We start from the raw sequence: 17,675 nt of genomic DNA, 5'->3' as shown, positions 1-17,675 counted from the left end.
GCGATGAAAAAAGGTGAAGAGCTATCAACATTTATTTACGGTCATACAAATTATAACTTTCCCAGTGCGTCATCTGATTGGGAATGAAGTTACTTCCAACGGCTGACCTTCGCCATTAATAGACAGGTTGACGGACAGGTAATATATACAAAGTCAATTCGTACAGCTAAATAAAAGATTAATGTACCGGGTCTGATAAATTTACTAGTTATAACTATATAAAACCTCCCACATAAAAATAATGATTATACCTCGTATGAATTTGCTACGCTGACCACGCCATACGAAGAAACTGCCGACGTTCGGTAACTATTTAGTTTTTATGCCATTCGAATTGACTTCGTAAATACTATCTTTGAAACTTTCATTAAAATGAGGAAGGGATTTCGTGTATTAGGAAACATCAATAAATCACCCTAAGGAGATTTTTTGATACGTACCTCCAAAACTCGTCAAAGTATCAGCTCTCAATCGGTATTTCGGGATTTTTTCTTCCAAGAGACTGATAATCTCTACTTCAGGCAGGTGTTCACCACTGCACAGATCTGAAAAAAAGTGTTAACATTATTCATTTATCTATATTGTATCAGAAATAGTATAGTATACGTGTGCAAGTCGAAAAATTCATTAAATGACGAATGAAAACAAAATGAAAGCAATTTTGAAAAATTTAATTGAAATGTAATACTTTTAGTTTATATTAAAGTGCGTATACGTGAATGTGTAAAGAATTCATAGAGCCTGGGACCCGATGAATGGGCCTTCTAATTGGAGACCCAAACATCACAAGCAACCTCGATAAGAAAATTTAAAAAAAAGGTGTCTATATGCCTGTCTTCTATAAACATTTTTACATTGACTGTTTGACTGGCTTAGCTTATTTGATTAAGCGGATTGTGGCGTATTTCAGAAGTATATGGTATTCCAACTGGGACTTCCTCGAACTTTGACAATTGATAACGGCCATCTTTTTGGAGCTTAGTGTCCAACCGAAAGTTCGGTTTCGGTCGAGTTTTGGCAAAAAAACAGGTTTCGGTTTAGTTTCGGTTTCGGCGGCAAACCTGCTGAAACTACGACCGAAACCGAAAGTGCATTCGGATGTTCCCGCGCTGTGATCGGTCATGTTCGGCACGTTGAATATCATAAAAACGACGAAGACATTTTGCCGCGTCCACGTGCCTAATCATGTCGTAACTCGTGACTTACTTTGTTTATTACATAAATATTAAATACCTATTGCGATAGTAGGTAACAACTTAAATAAGTAATTTTATGTTTAATATTTTTGAAAAACCATCAAAAAAGAAGGATCTACATCTACTCAAATAAACACCTCACATATTTTAAGTATTTTTAAGGTGCAATTAGTATTTTTTCTTAAATAAAGGTTTGTTATGTTGATTACAATGTCGAAGACTCCATAACGTTGTTATTTAAAGATAAAACAATAAAGACTGACTGATTATAATAACGTTTTCTTCATTTTTCCCCCCAAAACATAAGCCTTGAAAGGAAGTTTCGGTTCCGGTTTCGGGCGAAACTGAGACCGTTGCTGAAATTCGTTTTTGGTCATAAAAACCAGTTTCGGTCGGACACATCTGTCAAATTAGTTGTCACTTATTCAGTCTGTTTAACCAAATCACCATGGACGGAAAGATGGGTGTTCTGTCCGGGCAATGTACCGCTCGCTTCGCCCATTTTACGGTCGCCATAATTGTCCTACGGAGAGGACAATTCACAATGTGGTGGATACATTTGAGTCCACTGATCAACACCCGTACGTCGATGAAACACAATGGAAACATCACCGTTGTCTGTGAGGATGTGCAGGAGATTCCGAAGCAGTCGATTTCGTTTCGCTCATAAGAACTCAACCATTCGCAGACCACAACTTGACTTGGGCTTGCACCTGTACAAAATTCAACTGACCCTGGAACTGCAGGTACTATTGGAATATAATTAACGAAAAGTGAATAATTTTTCATCATACGCCCATAAGAATTCTACTGGACTCCTATGAAACGGTTTGGTTCTATTCATCTATAAAGTAGGGTTTGTAGAGTCAACGCATATCTACACGCTCCAACGTAAGAGATCTCTCTTACGTTGGAGCGTGTAGATATGCGTTGAGAGATCTCTCATAGTTGAGAGATCAGATCTTTCAACTATGAGATCTGATAACGTTATTGCAGTTCAAAATTGAGGAAGATTGAAGCCCAAAGAAATGTCTACGGGATTCCTATAAAACGGTTTGGCTCCATTTATCTATTAGGTAGGGTTACACGTTACATGTTATAGCGTGTAGATACGCCTTGACTCTACAAGCCTTACCTTATATATCAAATATGTGGCTTGACCGTTTCTTTACTCCAAGAACTATTGGAACACAATCAATGAAGAGTGAATAATTTTTGATCATGAGAGCCCATAACAATTTTACGGGATTTCTATGAAACTATTTGGCCACATAAGGTAGGGTTTGTAGAGTCGAGACATATCTACACGTTCCAACATAAGAAGCTTTACATACTATGAGATCTGATAATGTTTTTGCAGTTTAAAATTAAGGAAAAATGAATAGTTTCATTTCATAAGCCCAAAGGAATGTTTACGGGATTCCTATGAAACGGTTTGACCCCATTCATCTATTAGGTAGGGTTACACGTTACATGTTAAAGGGTGTAGATACGCCTTGACTCTACAAGCCCTACCTTATAGATCAAATATGTGGCTTGGCCGTTTCTTTACTCCAGTAACTATTGGAACACAACGAAGAGTGAATAGTTTTTGATCATAAGAGCCCATAAAAATTCTACGGGATTCCTATGAAACGGTTTGGTCCCATTCATCTATAAGATAGGGTCTGTAGAGCATATCTGCACGCTCCAACGCAAGAAGTTTTACATACTATGAGATCTGATAACTTTTTTACAGTTCAGAACTAACAAAGAGTTGATAATTTTTTTATTATAAGCCCATAGGAATTTCTACGGGATTCCTATGGAACGGTTTGATCCCAGGCATCTATAAGGTAGGGTTCGTAGAGTCGAGGAGCTTTTTATAATGAGATCTTATATTTTTACAGTTCGAGCAATATAAACTCCTTCGCAATATGTGATGTTTTTCTTCTGATGTCCACTATATCGAAAACTGCAACCGGTAGAAGTTACATCGATTTTGAAAACCAAACAATTTATACGAACATATGAGTACATATTTGAAAGTCCTTCTTCTAGCTTAGGTAACATGTGATTCTTGAAGAATCGTCAAGTCGCAAACATTTGGAAATGGAAAAAGTTTACCAAAAATTAATAGAAAACATATCATTTCATAACCCCCGATCAAAATTCTGATTATTCTTCAGAAAATTATAAGCTATTGAATGCCTTCTCATATCCAAATTTAATTGATTTTCTTTTTTAAATAATAAATAATTTTACCCGATAGAACATACAAATCAATTAACATAATTTAAGAGAAAAGAGGAAAAAAACACCTCAAAAGTGCTGCTTCGTTCTCTCCTGTTCATAAAAGAGGACATATGCCTCCTCACTCACAAGCGAATTAGGTGAAATTAGGCACACATTTGAATCGTTGTATTCATGCAACGTGCCACTGTCTGCAATATGCTGTGTAATGGCCGTTGTAAGTAGTCCCACTGTGATTCGAAAGTGTATATAGATTATAACAACAAGGGGCCACATTGTCTGCTGCATAATTGCTCATATCTAATCCTTCTAAAGAAAAGTCGATGACAACATTCAATTTGTCTCTGAATCTTTCCGTTGGAGAGAATCTTTTTAAATCAATTACTAAAATACTGGGAAATTTATGGATTGATAGGGACTTTGTGAATTTTCTTCTTTCCTTGCACCTCGAACACGTTGGTTTTTCATCTCCATTCAGAGGAATCTAGGTATTGTGACAAACTCAATTGGTCAGTTCTTTGTGGTATGTCGAGAGACAAATCCCAGAAAGGATCGAAGGTTACTGAAGAGTGTCCACAGTGTGAGCACTTCATAGTGGATTTTAATTGACCAACGAAATTGTCTACAATTTTAGAGTTGTTTATGTTTAAATATCTCAGCCAGGACTCTTGCGCTTTTCCGGTGTCACTCAAATTTTCGTCAATCTCCGTTAAGATCGGTTTAGATTTCTCAGTAATTCTATTGAGGTCCTCATGTAAACCTTCTAAAAGATATCGAAGGAATTCCTGAGCGTCTTGATGGGCAGATCCCATGAATCGAGGGGCAAATTTTTGAATCTGACTTTTCAAGTAAGCAGTGTTTATTACTCTATCAGATGAATCTTCTGACCACAATTCCTTGATAACTTCTGCGTACGCTAAATATATTGAAAATACATTGAAATCTGAAGTCGACACTTAAAAAACAAATACCGATTGAAAAGATAATAGAAATGCATTACCAATGAAATATCACATAACCACTGTAGTAATGAAATGGTACGATGGAAAAAATGTGAAAGGGATCACGTGATAAGTTGCTTTGAAAGGCATTGCACGTTGATTCAAGAATTTCAATCCTTGTTAAATGAAACTGCGAAAAATTATAAATGGTTAAGAGAGAATTGATTAACTTTTATATATTCAGATTACCTGCATAATTTGTTGTAAAAAGTGTTACGAAATTTTTAACACAATCCTATTCAAGAAATTCTTTATAATTGGAGGTCAACACTTCATTTGATTAAAATGTTGATTCTTTGATTCATCTTCAAGGAAGAAAAATATAGATACTGTGTGATGATTTTAATTTTCAACAAGATGAAATGAAAGTCTTTTGGAATATAGGCACTGTAATAAAAACAACTAAATTGACAAACTTGATGAAAATAACACTAATCAGAAAAAATGTCGGGCAGGAAATATTTTGCCACATTTTTAACAATAAATATGAAACAATTTCCTTGTTATAAGTTCCTTCAAAATCTGTAATGTCTCACTAACTACTCCAGTTTGAAAAAGATATTTTAATATGTATTTAAAACTACGAAACCATTAGAGAACAATAGATTATTTGTTAAATCAATAGTTATTGTGAAATAAAGTTTGTGGATATCAAATCGTGAGGTGTAGTTTTTGAAATTACTATAGATCTTCATCAAGTAACGGCCAAATTAATCAGAAAAAAGAGAGCAAAATAGTAATTCGTAACAAATGTACTTTTCACAGTCAATTACATACATCTAGATGGCGTACATGTCTACACTTGTACACAAAAAGAATCATCCCCTCGGCTGAGAAAATCTCTGTATCTGACCATCCTGGATCACATCATACACTTATGTCAATTATGACACTGCAGTCGTCATCAACTTCGTAGGCTAGGTTAGGTTATAGGTTAGTTTTTGATAAGAAAACAATATAAAAATAATTAAGTTGTTCAAGATCAGAATTTGTTAACATATTGAGGGGGCTGTTTTTATTCTCCAGAGAGTATAATCCAACAATAAACATCAATATCAATCAATCAATCAAACATTTATTGAATCAGTGTTCATTTACAATCACATTAGGCAAACATCATCATAAAATACTGGCTGATACAACAGGTCAAACTATTATAGAAAAACAAATACAAAGCATAACTTAAATAAAAATAAAATCACTAAGCTACAATCAAATTATGATTATGACTCAAGGAGAAACTCATCCACAGAGTAGTATGCTTTTTGCAATAGAAAAACCTTAAGCTTCCTTTTGAAGACATTGATGTTTGAGGACTTAATGTCATTACTAAGCTTATTATATAGTTTAATCCCACAGCACATGGGGTGATTCTTCGATACTGTCAATCTACTATAAGGCTGATAAAGTTGAAGGTTATTTCTGGTGAAATGTTCATGGATTTGCTCATTTCTAGGAATAATTGAAATATTTTTTCTTATGTATATCAGAGTTTGGTAGATATACAAACTAGGCATTGTTAATACACTATAACGAATGAATAATGGCCTGCAGTTTGCACTTGAAGATGCCCCAGCAAGAATTCTAATTACCTTTTTCTGAATAACAAACACTTCATCAGCTTTAGCTGATAAACCCCACTGTTCAAGACCATAGGAAATCACTGACTGAATTAAACTGTGGTATAAAAGCATGAGAACATCAAAAGAGACTGTTTGTTTCAACCTACGAAGTAAATATATATGTTTACTGAGCTTCAGTTTGACACTATCAACATGGAAACTCCAGGTAAGTTTATTATCAATATCAACACCCAAGAATTTAGTACAATTAACTTGATGTAACGTTTCATTATTTAATCTTACCAAATAGCTTTTATCAATAGTTATATTTTTAGTAACAAAGTTGAGCATTTGAGATTTGGCAGAATTTAGCAGCAGACCATTTGTAGAACACCACTCCTCAATTTGATCAGTTACTTCATTAGCTTTGACAATTACTGCGGACATAGTTTCCGCAGATACCAAGATATTAGTGTCATCCCCAAAAATTATAATAATGGAAGCTTTCGAACAAAATTTCGGAAGATCGTTAATAAAAACCAAAAATAAAAGAGGTCCTAAAACAGAGCCTTGAGGTACCCCTCTTACTATACATTTACTTACAGAGTTAATTCCATTCACACAGACCAGCTGACTACGGCCAGTCAGGTAAGATCTAACCCAATTCAATGCAGGACCACGTATACCATAAAACTGCAATTTGTGTAGCAGTATGTCATGGTCAACGAGGTCAAAAGCTTTGCTCAAATAAAAAAATAACCCCAGAGTTTGCTGTTTGTTTTCCAAGATTTCCAACACATGTTTAATGAGTTGATCAATTGCGCCAACAGTGGATTTATTTCTTCTATAAGCATTCTGACTAGAAGAAAATAATCTAAATGATTCAAAGTAATCATATAATCTTTGATAGAAACAGTATTCAATAATCTTAGAAAACTGACTAAGTAGCGATATAGGCCTGTAAGATGCACAGTCAGATCTCGAGCCCTTATTTTTATATATTGGCAAAACCTTTGACATTTTCAGTATATCAGGAAACCTCCCCTCTATGAAAGTGGAGTTAACTATATGAGTCAAAGGCTCAGAAATTACATTGGCAACGTTTTTTATAACAAGACCTGGAATTTCATCAGTACCGGACGATTAGCCATGTTCAATGGTGATTTATAAGGAATTTTTCAAGATAGACATCTCTATGTATATGTTCAGACTCAAATCTACATAATAAGAATAATTTTTACAAAATAACTCTACTTATTGACTTCCTGATTGTACCTTAATTACTTACAAATCCGAATAAAATAAAAGGCGTAAATTCAAAGATTCTCGACTACGCTCACTTTTGAAGGATTGCCTTTTTCTTAAATAACTTATCCCATACTTTCTACAGACTTGAGACTGCCAATTTTTGTGAATTGACAAAATAAAGCCTCTGACATCCGCCGGTGTTCACACGATGCATGTTACTGTGGCTCAGTTTATATTGGAACTACCAAACGCGGAATCAACACCAAGATACAAGAACAAAAGGGTAGCTGCCGCCTTATACAGCCGGATAAATCCGCAATGGCAGAATGTTCTAGAAGAAACAGACCACGTAATAATTCAACGCAAGACCACGCAAGACTTCATAGGAAGGCCAGTGAGATCTATCTATAAACATCCTAACAATTTCAACAGAAAAGAAGAAGGTATAAGGATCGACAAAACGTGGTATCCAATCATTCCACAAGTAGCATACCTGTCAAAAACGTGGACAGATCATATAAACCGAGTAACAGCGCGGACCAAGTAAAAGTGTGCATTTGCATGGACACCTCGCCCCCGTCCGCTCCATCAGCCCCGTCGACCCTACCTTCACCCCTACGACCATCTGAAAATATAAATACGAGTGGGCCAACCTGTGGAAGATCAGTATAAACCCTGACAAGAGTCAGGCGATACTGTTCACTCGCAGGTTTGTACAATTGGAAGGCATCGTCACCTTCAACGGACAAGAGATTCCGTGGACCAACAAACATACCTGGGGGTCATCTTAGACAGGAAACTAACATTTCAGTCTCACGTACGGCAGAGAATCGGAATGGCTAGACACGCCAGATAACGCCTGGCACCAATCATAGGACGCAGAAGCAACATGGGGTTTAAAGTAAAGTTGCTGATGATCAAAACAGTTCTCATGCCCATAATACTGTATGCCTGCACTGCCTGGGGCTAGTCGTTTATGAACGGGAGCGTAAGGGCCGCCGTAAACGCACAGATTTATATACAGAGACTTAGACCTGGACACGCAATATGTGGACGTGAACATGAGAGAATACGCAGAAAGCGTGTTCGATAGAATCAGATCGAACAACAACCCAGCGCTACGCGATCTACACGATGCGTTGAATATGGATGACCCCAGATTCCGAGAAAGGGATAAACACCCAAGGCCGACAAAACAGAATCTACGACCACCCCCAGGTAAGCATAACACTAATCAAACAAACTCTCTTTCAGGTAGGTTCAACGCAGAACAACTCGACCGCGATTCACTTTTCCTTAGATTCACTGAGGAATGCACGATGCTAATAACAATAGCCACCGGTTAGTTTTTGTGGGCCCCCATGCAAAAATTCAGTTAGGAATAGTCATGAGAAAACGTTTAACCGATTGCGAAAGAATAGCACCTAAAGGCTGACTTTCGACCAAAAGAGGTCAGATGTCAATCTTGCTGAAGTGCCCATTAGTAAGTTGAGGAGGGGGGTGGATGGATTGGGATTAGCGCAAACTATCAGGGGGGGAAGCTTCTACTTCAGGGCACTCAACCCGGGAGGGGGCATGGGGGGCTCGCCATTCGGTCGTTGCTGAGGCTTCAAGATATAATATTCATTCTCGCAGTCAACGCATGTACCACTGATGTCGAAACGTTTGGTACTGAGGTTTCATTCGACGACCTACCAGCCCGGATTATGTTATCTTTGAAGATTTCATATTTGTGTGAAAGCTATTTTCCGGGTTTTTTGGCCATGGTCTGCAGGATTTTGTCTACTACTGCGGTAGACATTAGCAAAGGGGATGTGGTAAACGTCGCAGCGCCCGAGTTGATGCTATCCTTGTTCTGATTGCTTTAACCATGATACTTGCATTTGACTCTGGTTTCATATTATTATTAGTAGTCATGGCTTGATTTCTCTTAATTGGATTACTTGACCTTGTTTCTGTACCTCTAAGGACAGGTAGCCAGTTATCTCCGGCGGTGAAGGGTTTCACATTCGTTTTACGATTCTGCAAACAAACGATAAATATCATTGGGGTTCGTCATCTGATGTGAAGTGTCTATAGATGTTTTTAGAAAAGTACGTGACATCATCTGAAGTGTACTATAGGCCGCAGTCCATTTCAAAACTCGTGGGCACCAGAAGTGATTTCATTTGAATTGAAAAGGATATTTTCGAGAGAGATTAGTTTTTTTGGGAAAAAGTACCGTTGTACTGATGAGGTGATAAGACAAGTGTCCATGTAAGTGAAATTTCTTTAAAGAATTATCTGTTTAGTGGTTTCAAAACCGCCGGTCCCGCAAGGCTGTGAGATGTCGAATATCTGTCATCTGAAGTGTCATTCATTTAGTGAAATATTTGCCGTTTACTACAAAACTTGCTACAAATGTGATGATTCAATATTATTGCAATATTATAAAGAAATTTGAAGAGACTGGAAGCGTTACAGATGTGGTCAGGCCTGTGCATCATCGCAATGGGTGCACTGGCAAAAAATTGCTTCTGTTAGTGAAAGTGTGGCAAATAATCCGAACTTGTCTATTCCACGGCGTTTTTAACAATTGGGCCTATCTTACGCCTCATTATGGCGTACCATCGCATTTGGATTTGCACATCCATTCATTCAAAGTCCAGCCCAAGCAACAATTGAAACCGGCTGACTATTCACAACGTCGTAGATATGATGGTTGAGTGCTAGAGCAAGATGCTTTCAATGCTGGTTTTTCGAATAAAATTTGTTTTCAGCGATGAAGCTCATTTATCACTAGGTGGTTACGTCAACAAGAAAAATTGTCGCATATGGGGGCTCAGAGAACCCAGAAGTGGTTGTGGAAAAGCCACTGTACCTGAAAAAAGTAACTGGAGGTGTCATTGGGCCGCATTTTTCGAAAATGACGCTGGAAGAATGATGACCGTCAATTCAGAGCGCTATGGCCGTAAGATAACCGATCTGTTTTGGCCTGCAATTAAAGATTATGAACTGGACGTTATGTGATTTCAAAAAGACGGTGCCACGAGCCAAACAACACGAGCGATTTTGGCTTTATTGCGTCAGAAGTTTCCACAGCGCGTAATTTCACGTTTTGGCGACGTCAATTGGCCACCACGATCATGTGACTTGACGCCGTTAGACTTTTTTGTGGGACTATGTCAAAGATCGTGTCTACGCAAATAATCCCCTACCGTTGGAGCATTTGAAAACCAACATTCGTCAAGTTATCGCCGACTATCATCCGAAATGTGCGAAAGAGTGGTCGAAAACTACCTCTAATCTGCAAACTGAGATCCAGAGGGAGTTGCGAAACAAGAATACCAACTCCGTGACAAGAGCAAGTGTCAATAAATTTATTAAAGAAATAACTCTCAATCGCCATGCCACCATTGACAAAGTTTGCACAATTGCGAAAAACTCAACAATCAACTTAACGGACATTTTAATATAGATCTCAAGTAACACATGATCATAGTTTAGTATCTTGTGAGTTAAACTTCAAATCAGTTAGAATGAAACATATTTAACTTACTTTTGAAATTTTCAAATATTTCTACTATTACAAGTATACCTTTCTGAAAGATCTTATAACATTGTCCTGGTATAATATCTATATCAGAATATGTAGAACTGTGAAAACTTTCGAAGATTAGTTACAGTATTTGATGTTCATGCCCCGTTAATAATGGTGAGAATGAACCAATAATTCCTGGTTGACTGACGTTTTGAAGATTATGATTAAAACAAAAGATTCGGTTCAAAACAGATGACGACTCAAAACGTATGAAAATTGGAACACTTATGAGGATTTGAGAAAATGATGGCATCTGCTGTTCAGCACGAAAAAAAAGGCTTTTTTGCATTCCATCCAGAATTGACAAAAGAGCTGTTATTTGACAAAGTAAAGACAGGAAAAATATTCCTGAACTTCTTTCTGATCCAAATGAAATAAACAATTATTTTATTACTTCGGTCAGTCAAGTTGCCACAGAACCTCCTAATACTCTTCTTAATTTCTACAAAACATCCCGATTTCAAGGAAATTTGACTTTAAAATTGCAGCATATCAGTGTGGACAACCTTAAAAACATCCAGATTTCAAGAAAATTTGATTTTCAAATTGCATCATATCAGTATGGACGAACTTCACATTTTAGTCGACTTGATAAAATCAAATGCAACTAGAAATATGATAAAAATCTGTGTCCTTATATGAACCCCTTCATTTGAAAAATGCTTAGAAACTAGTGTCTTAGTGGATGCATGAAAAGATGTATTGTTTTTCTTAAAAACGATATTTCAAACTCTCTGACACACAATGATTTAGGAGCCACAAATATAGTATCGGCCATTCCGAAAATTGTAGAAAAAGCCACATATGGTCAGATGTAATATGTCTCTGATAATTATATCCTACCTGTACACCACAATACAACTAGTGAAATGTTAATAAATATAGTTTAAAAACACGCTTTTAAAGAACATCGAACTAAAAAGTCAAAAAAAAAATTTTTAAAATAAGCTTAAAACAATAACGATCGAAAAATACTAGTAATATTGTGAGAAAAGCCTGGGCGCTAGATATACAGAAAATATGGCACAAAGTGCCCACGCTTTTGTCACAATAATACTAATATTTTTCGATCGTTATTGTTTTAAGCTTATTTAAAAAAAAAAATTAACTTTTTGGTTCGATGTTCTTTAAAAGCGTGTTTTTTAGTTTCTTCAAACTATATTTATTTTCGACTTTTTAGTTCGATGTTCTTTAAAAGCGTGTTCTTTAGTTTTTTGAACTATATTTATTTTTTACTTTCAAGTTTCATTAGCTATAAAAGCGTGTTTTTTAGTTTTTCAAACTATATTTATTATTTTGATTTTCTTTCGAACAACCTATCGAGGAGATTACATACAGCGTCATCTGCCCGCGAATAGATCAAACAATAATGCCGATAACTCTTTCAATACAGATCCCGAGTTGGAAGTTACAAACAAACAAGCACACATCCAAACAAGCATACATACATTCATACAGGTGAAGCTAATATAAAGCGTGTAAAAATGATCCACGATATTTTTTCAACCTATGATAATGGAAAAGCCACAATTTTCTTGTCTTAAGACCACAATAGGGCTTTCAACATCATAAAGCACAGTCTGTTGTATGCTAAACTTCTTTTATTTAAGCATACAGACATTCATACAGGTGAAGCTAATATAAAGCGTGTAAAATGATCCACGATATTTTTTCAACCAATGATAATGGAAAAGCCACAATTTTCTTGTCTTAAGACCACAATAGGGCTTTCAACATCATGAAGCACAGTCTGTTGTATGCTAAACTTTTTTTATTTGATTTTATTAAGGGCTCAGGCAGTTTCATTAGTTTTTTTAAGTGATAGAACTCAACGTATAGAGGGCAGATATTCTGACTACTGAAACAGGTGAATAATTAAAAAAAAGGATAAACAAATTGACGACAAAATTTGAAAATCGTATAAGCTAGTAATTACCCAACACAACGTTAGTAATTTCAAGTTCGCCTGGTTATCTAGTAGTTAAGCTGTCTGTTCAAAAAATGAGATGAATTTAATTTTTTTACAAGAAATATTGATATATTCATCAATTTATATTTTTTCCCTTCAAAGTAGTTTTTTTGACCAAAAAATCACGAACAAGCAAACGTGATGCAAAAGCCATAAATTGTTTTTCCACAATACTGGGCGTTTTCTTTGTACTGCTCCACACAAGCTAACCGCTCAGATAATACCCATTCATATTCCACAAGAAAAATACAAGTAATTATTCCAAACGATACTCTTCAAATAACGAGCCAAAGTCTCACAGTTATGGGAACCAAAGTAGACAACCACTTACCCCCCTCTCTGAAATCACTACCCATTTGTAATTTTAGATAAAAACTCAGAAAAATGCTTATACTGGCTCCCTTTCATAGACTGAATTAATTTATTAACGAAATCTTCTAGTCTCAATGTTATATAATTTATTTATATTTATACACGCACTTTACATACCAGGTACTACCGATTTGCTTCTATATAATAATAAATATACTTTATTGTCTGAAGATACAATAATCTTATCGACAAAGTGTAGACATTCATAAAACTTGATATATCAATGTTCACATGATATTGTCAATAAAATAGGACTATCAATTAATTTAATTTTCAATTGGTTATAACTAAGTATTAAAATAAATAAATTAAATAACACATATAACATATAACATACTGAGCTGATGTTAGACGTCAGTGAACACTGTCTCAAAAAATTCCGTAATACTATATAAAGCCAGATCCAGAAGAGAAGTTTTCAATTTTTTTCTGAACACAGCATATGTTTCAGAATGTTTTATTTCTGTTGGCAGATGATTGAATATTTTGGCAGCGTTATTTATGCATGATTTTTTTATTAAATTTGTTTTTGGGATTGGAAGTTTTATGTCATTTCTCTGGCGGGTGATTACATCAGCGAACTTGTAAAGTGTTTTGTTTTTATATACTAGACAGGCAGTTTCGAGAATGAACAATGAGGGCAGAGTTAACAACTTACGAGTTTTGAATAGTTCTTTACAAGATACCCTGGGAGCCGCCTTACAAAGATAGCGAATTGCACGTTTTTGAAGAACAAAGATTGAGTTAAAATGTACTTGATTACAGACTCCCCAGAAAGCGATTCCATATCGAATGTGCGATTCGATCAAGGCATGATAAACCTGCATTGCTGTCGCTGTACCTAGTTCATTTACAACGATGCGTAGTGCATAACCACCCGAGGCGATCCTTGAACCTAGCTGTCTAACATGATGCTGGAAGTTTAGTTCCCCATCCATGTGCACCCCTAGAAACTTATTACATGCATTATTTCTTATTGCACTATCACCCAGAGGGATATCCGACAAAGCACAGTGGAATGATACGCAGTTAGTTTTTTTAATATTGAAGGAGAGTAAATTAGCATCGCACCACTCTTTGATCTTTGTAATGCCTAAAACTATTTTTGAGTGCAAGTTATCAGCATCTTTATCGTACCATAGAATGGTAGTGTCATCAGCAAAGATTGTGAAAGAACCGTCGGTTGTAATATTTACTAAGTCGTTAAAATACAGTAAGAACAAAATTGGTCCCAGCACTGAGCCCTGAGGAACCCCACACTCGACGGAACCTCCATCTGAGAGCCTATGTGTTCTCACAATCAGAGTTCTCTGTTTAAGGTACGATTCTATCCAATCATAACTCTGTTTTCTGAAACCATACTGGTTTAGTTTACGCAGTAGAATTTTATGGTTTACACAGTCAAATGCTTTTGACAGGTCGCAAAACACCGCCGCACATGCGTCTCCACGGTTTAGTGTAGTGTACAGTTCATTAAGGAAGACAAACATGGCATCTCCAAGTCAAATTGCTGCCTATTTAGAATTTTATTTCTTTCCACGAACTCCATTATTCTTACCTTTACTAGTTTCTCAATGATTTTACCAAGAATTGGTATAAGCGATATTAGCCTATAATTGCAAGGGTTATTAATATCACCACCTTTATAGATTGGAATTACTATAGTGGTTTTTAGGAAGTCCGGATATGTTCCCGTCACAAACGAGTTGTTAATAAGTTGGACTAGTAATTCTAAAACGAAAATAGGCATGTTTTCAATGATACTAACTGAGATACTGTCATACCCACATTACTTTTTGTTTTTATACTACTAATAGTAGCCATAAGTTCTTGTAAATTGGTGTTATATAATATCAAGTTTTCGGATATTTTGATACTATTCATATAGATCAAGGGATCAGGGGAATCTGGAATGCTTATGGATAGTTTTTTTGCTATAGTGCAGTAAAATTCATTGAGTAAATTTGGATCAAGGGTAACGGTCTCAGTTCTTGGATTGTTTCTTCCACTCAAATCATTTACAATCTGCCATGCCTCTTTGATAGCGTTCTTGCTATTAGACATTCTGTTATGATAATTAGCGAAGAGGAGCTATTATAATAGCTCCTATTCGCTAATTTAATGACATTTTTATATACTCTATTATACCTGTTGTAGTATTCATGAAAGAATATGTTATCTGTATACTTTCTTATATTATATAACGATCTAAGATTTTTTTAGGATGTTTTTATCCCTTGTGTTAACCACGGTTTTTTGTTTTTTCGTTTTATTTTGATTTTTTGCATTGGAAATGAATAATTAAAGGAATAAGTCAGAAGGTTGTAAAAAGACAAGAATGGGTCGATAGTTTCTAAACAAGCATTCCAATCGTTAGGTAAACAATTTTCATAGAATTTGTCGTAGTTTCGTTTACTGAAAAGCCTTCCATATTTATATTTTTTTATATCGATAACACTGTCTAAATCTATTACACAATGGACAACCTCATGATCAGAAATGTTCGCTGATTTTACGTTGCAGCATATATTGTTGTTGTTCAAGTTACTACAGATATAATCGATAGTGCTTTGAGAATATGGAGATATCCTAGTAGGACTATTGGTGTGCACTGATATATCAAAAGATAGAAATGAATTCTTCATATTCACCTGATCGTGTGCAGCCGTTTTTGTAGTTCATTCGTTTGCTTTTTATTAGTATAGTAAATATTTTTTCCGATGTGCGTTTTTTCAGCTAAATTTATATTCGTGTTAAAGAATTTCTCCCATAAAATTATAATTATCAGTGAAACTCCTCAACAGTTTAGCTGTGAAGAAGAATTTGAAACATTCGAATGTTGAGTTTCATGAGATTCAGATAACTGATCAACACGAAACGTGATTATTCCACACGTATTATGTACATACAAAATATGGAATGAATTCGATATTTCATAGTAGAGTAGCTTGTTAGTTTAAAAACACCACGAATCTACAGAACTTGATATTTCTTTTGAAAAAATATCTGCTATCACAATTGTGACTTAAACTTCCATATAGGTACTGTACTTTTTGTTTACGACTTCATTTTAGCATACTTTGTATTATTCCTGTTATAAATGTTGTTGAATTAACGTTATCATTATTATTTCTGCTTTGATAATTATTCATTTCAAATAATGGTGGACGAGCGGGTTTGATGTCGTCGAGTAGAATTACATTTTTATCAAGACTCGTTGCTCCGATCGACTTTCCACACGAGTACTTTTATTCATAAAATTGTCCAAGTAACCTTATTTTGTTGAAAAATATCTGTCATTTCAAAGTTTTGGGGTGTGGACCATCGAGGGTAGTCCGTTCCTGACTTTGTAGCAAAACAACTGACTCCTGCATGAAAGCTCATCGACGGAATTCATTTGTTTAGTCAATTACCAAAATTTGGATGATTTTGAATATTCACTTGAAAAGTTATCAAAGAAAAACATTTTTCATTTTGTAACTTCGAGGGCCCGTAACTTGGTTACGAAGACTTTTAGGAAAAAAAGTTATATGAAGTACTGGTGATATTTTGACCCCATCTATACACCATCTATACATTCCCGAGAGGAAAAGAGGAAGTCCAGGGACACCCTGTATATATATATATACTCTGTCGGATAATTTGAATACTTGTCGGCCTAACGTTCAATTTGCCATAAGAATGTGTAGTTTTCACAGATCATCTGTATATCCAAAACAATCAGCAAAGGTGCAATGCAGGGTACTAAGAGATGATGAATACAAGTTTGTGTAGTCAATAGCAACGGGATTTATTATAAAGAGAAACTGGCCAAGCTAATTGGCGTAGTAAATGACTTTCTAAGGTTGCCGATATTTCATGAAAATATTACTTTAACCTTGTTCTCTGTTACATGGTTCAATGATTAGCTTTGAAAAAACCTCAAAGCTGTTTCAGTAGTTTACGTTCTTATACTATTATATTCTTATTTTCGAACTTCCCTCTTTTTTTATATAAAATTCAATTTCAGATAAATTGAAGATATTCGTAAGTTGATAGGTTTACACTAATTAAATTGAGCGGAACATGGGTCGGGGTTTTTGTAAAACCTGTTATTAGTAAAACATCTTACAATAAACTATGCCTACTAGTAGGTTTATACTAAAACAATTTTTATTATTACACAACATAGCGATTACTCACAGTTTATTTTTTCATGGAAATGGATGGATATACTTTCATGAGTTATTTTTGGCAAGTAATGAAATCTATGAAATAATATGTTTTCTCCAGCGGTACAAAATTGAATTAATATTGATGGAAAATATTTTTTGACAAGCGGTTAAATCAAAATCAGCAGTACGTAGCCTATATAACGGGCAACGAGATATATTTTGCCATGAAATTTTACCTCAATTATAACACACGATGCACTACTACACTTTTCTTTATACTTAGACTATAAATACATCTTCACATAAATCACTACGCCTCCAGTATGTCACCTACTTGAATCACATCGAATCATACTCTAAT

At 35.4% G+C, this 17,675-nt stretch overlaps 1 protein-coding gene across 1 annotated transcript in view; it reads right to left on the bottom strand.

Annotated features, from left to right (window-relative positions):
• Window positions 1–17,675, bottom strand: part of milt (trafficking kinesin-binding protein milt) — a 113,981-nt gene that overhangs the window by 78,652 nt on the left and 17,654 nt on the right. The window contains 1 exon segment of the mRNA XM_074175161.1: window positions 441–545. The gene's annotated coding sequence lies outside the window, so the exon portion shown is untranslated.

This window comes from Leptinotarsa decemlineata, unplaced genomic scaffold (assembly GCF_025532065.1).
Source record: "Leptinotarsa decemlineata unplaced genomic scaffold, Ldec_3_MD MMD2_tig00000882_RagTag_RagTag, whole genome shotgun sequence".
NCBI lineage: Eukaryota > Metazoa > Arthropoda > Insecta > Coleoptera > Chrysomelidae > Leptinotarsa > Leptinotarsa decemlineata.
The sequence above is the reverse complement of the archived record's forward strand: the minus strand, read 5'-3'. Positions and strand labels throughout refer to the sequence as shown.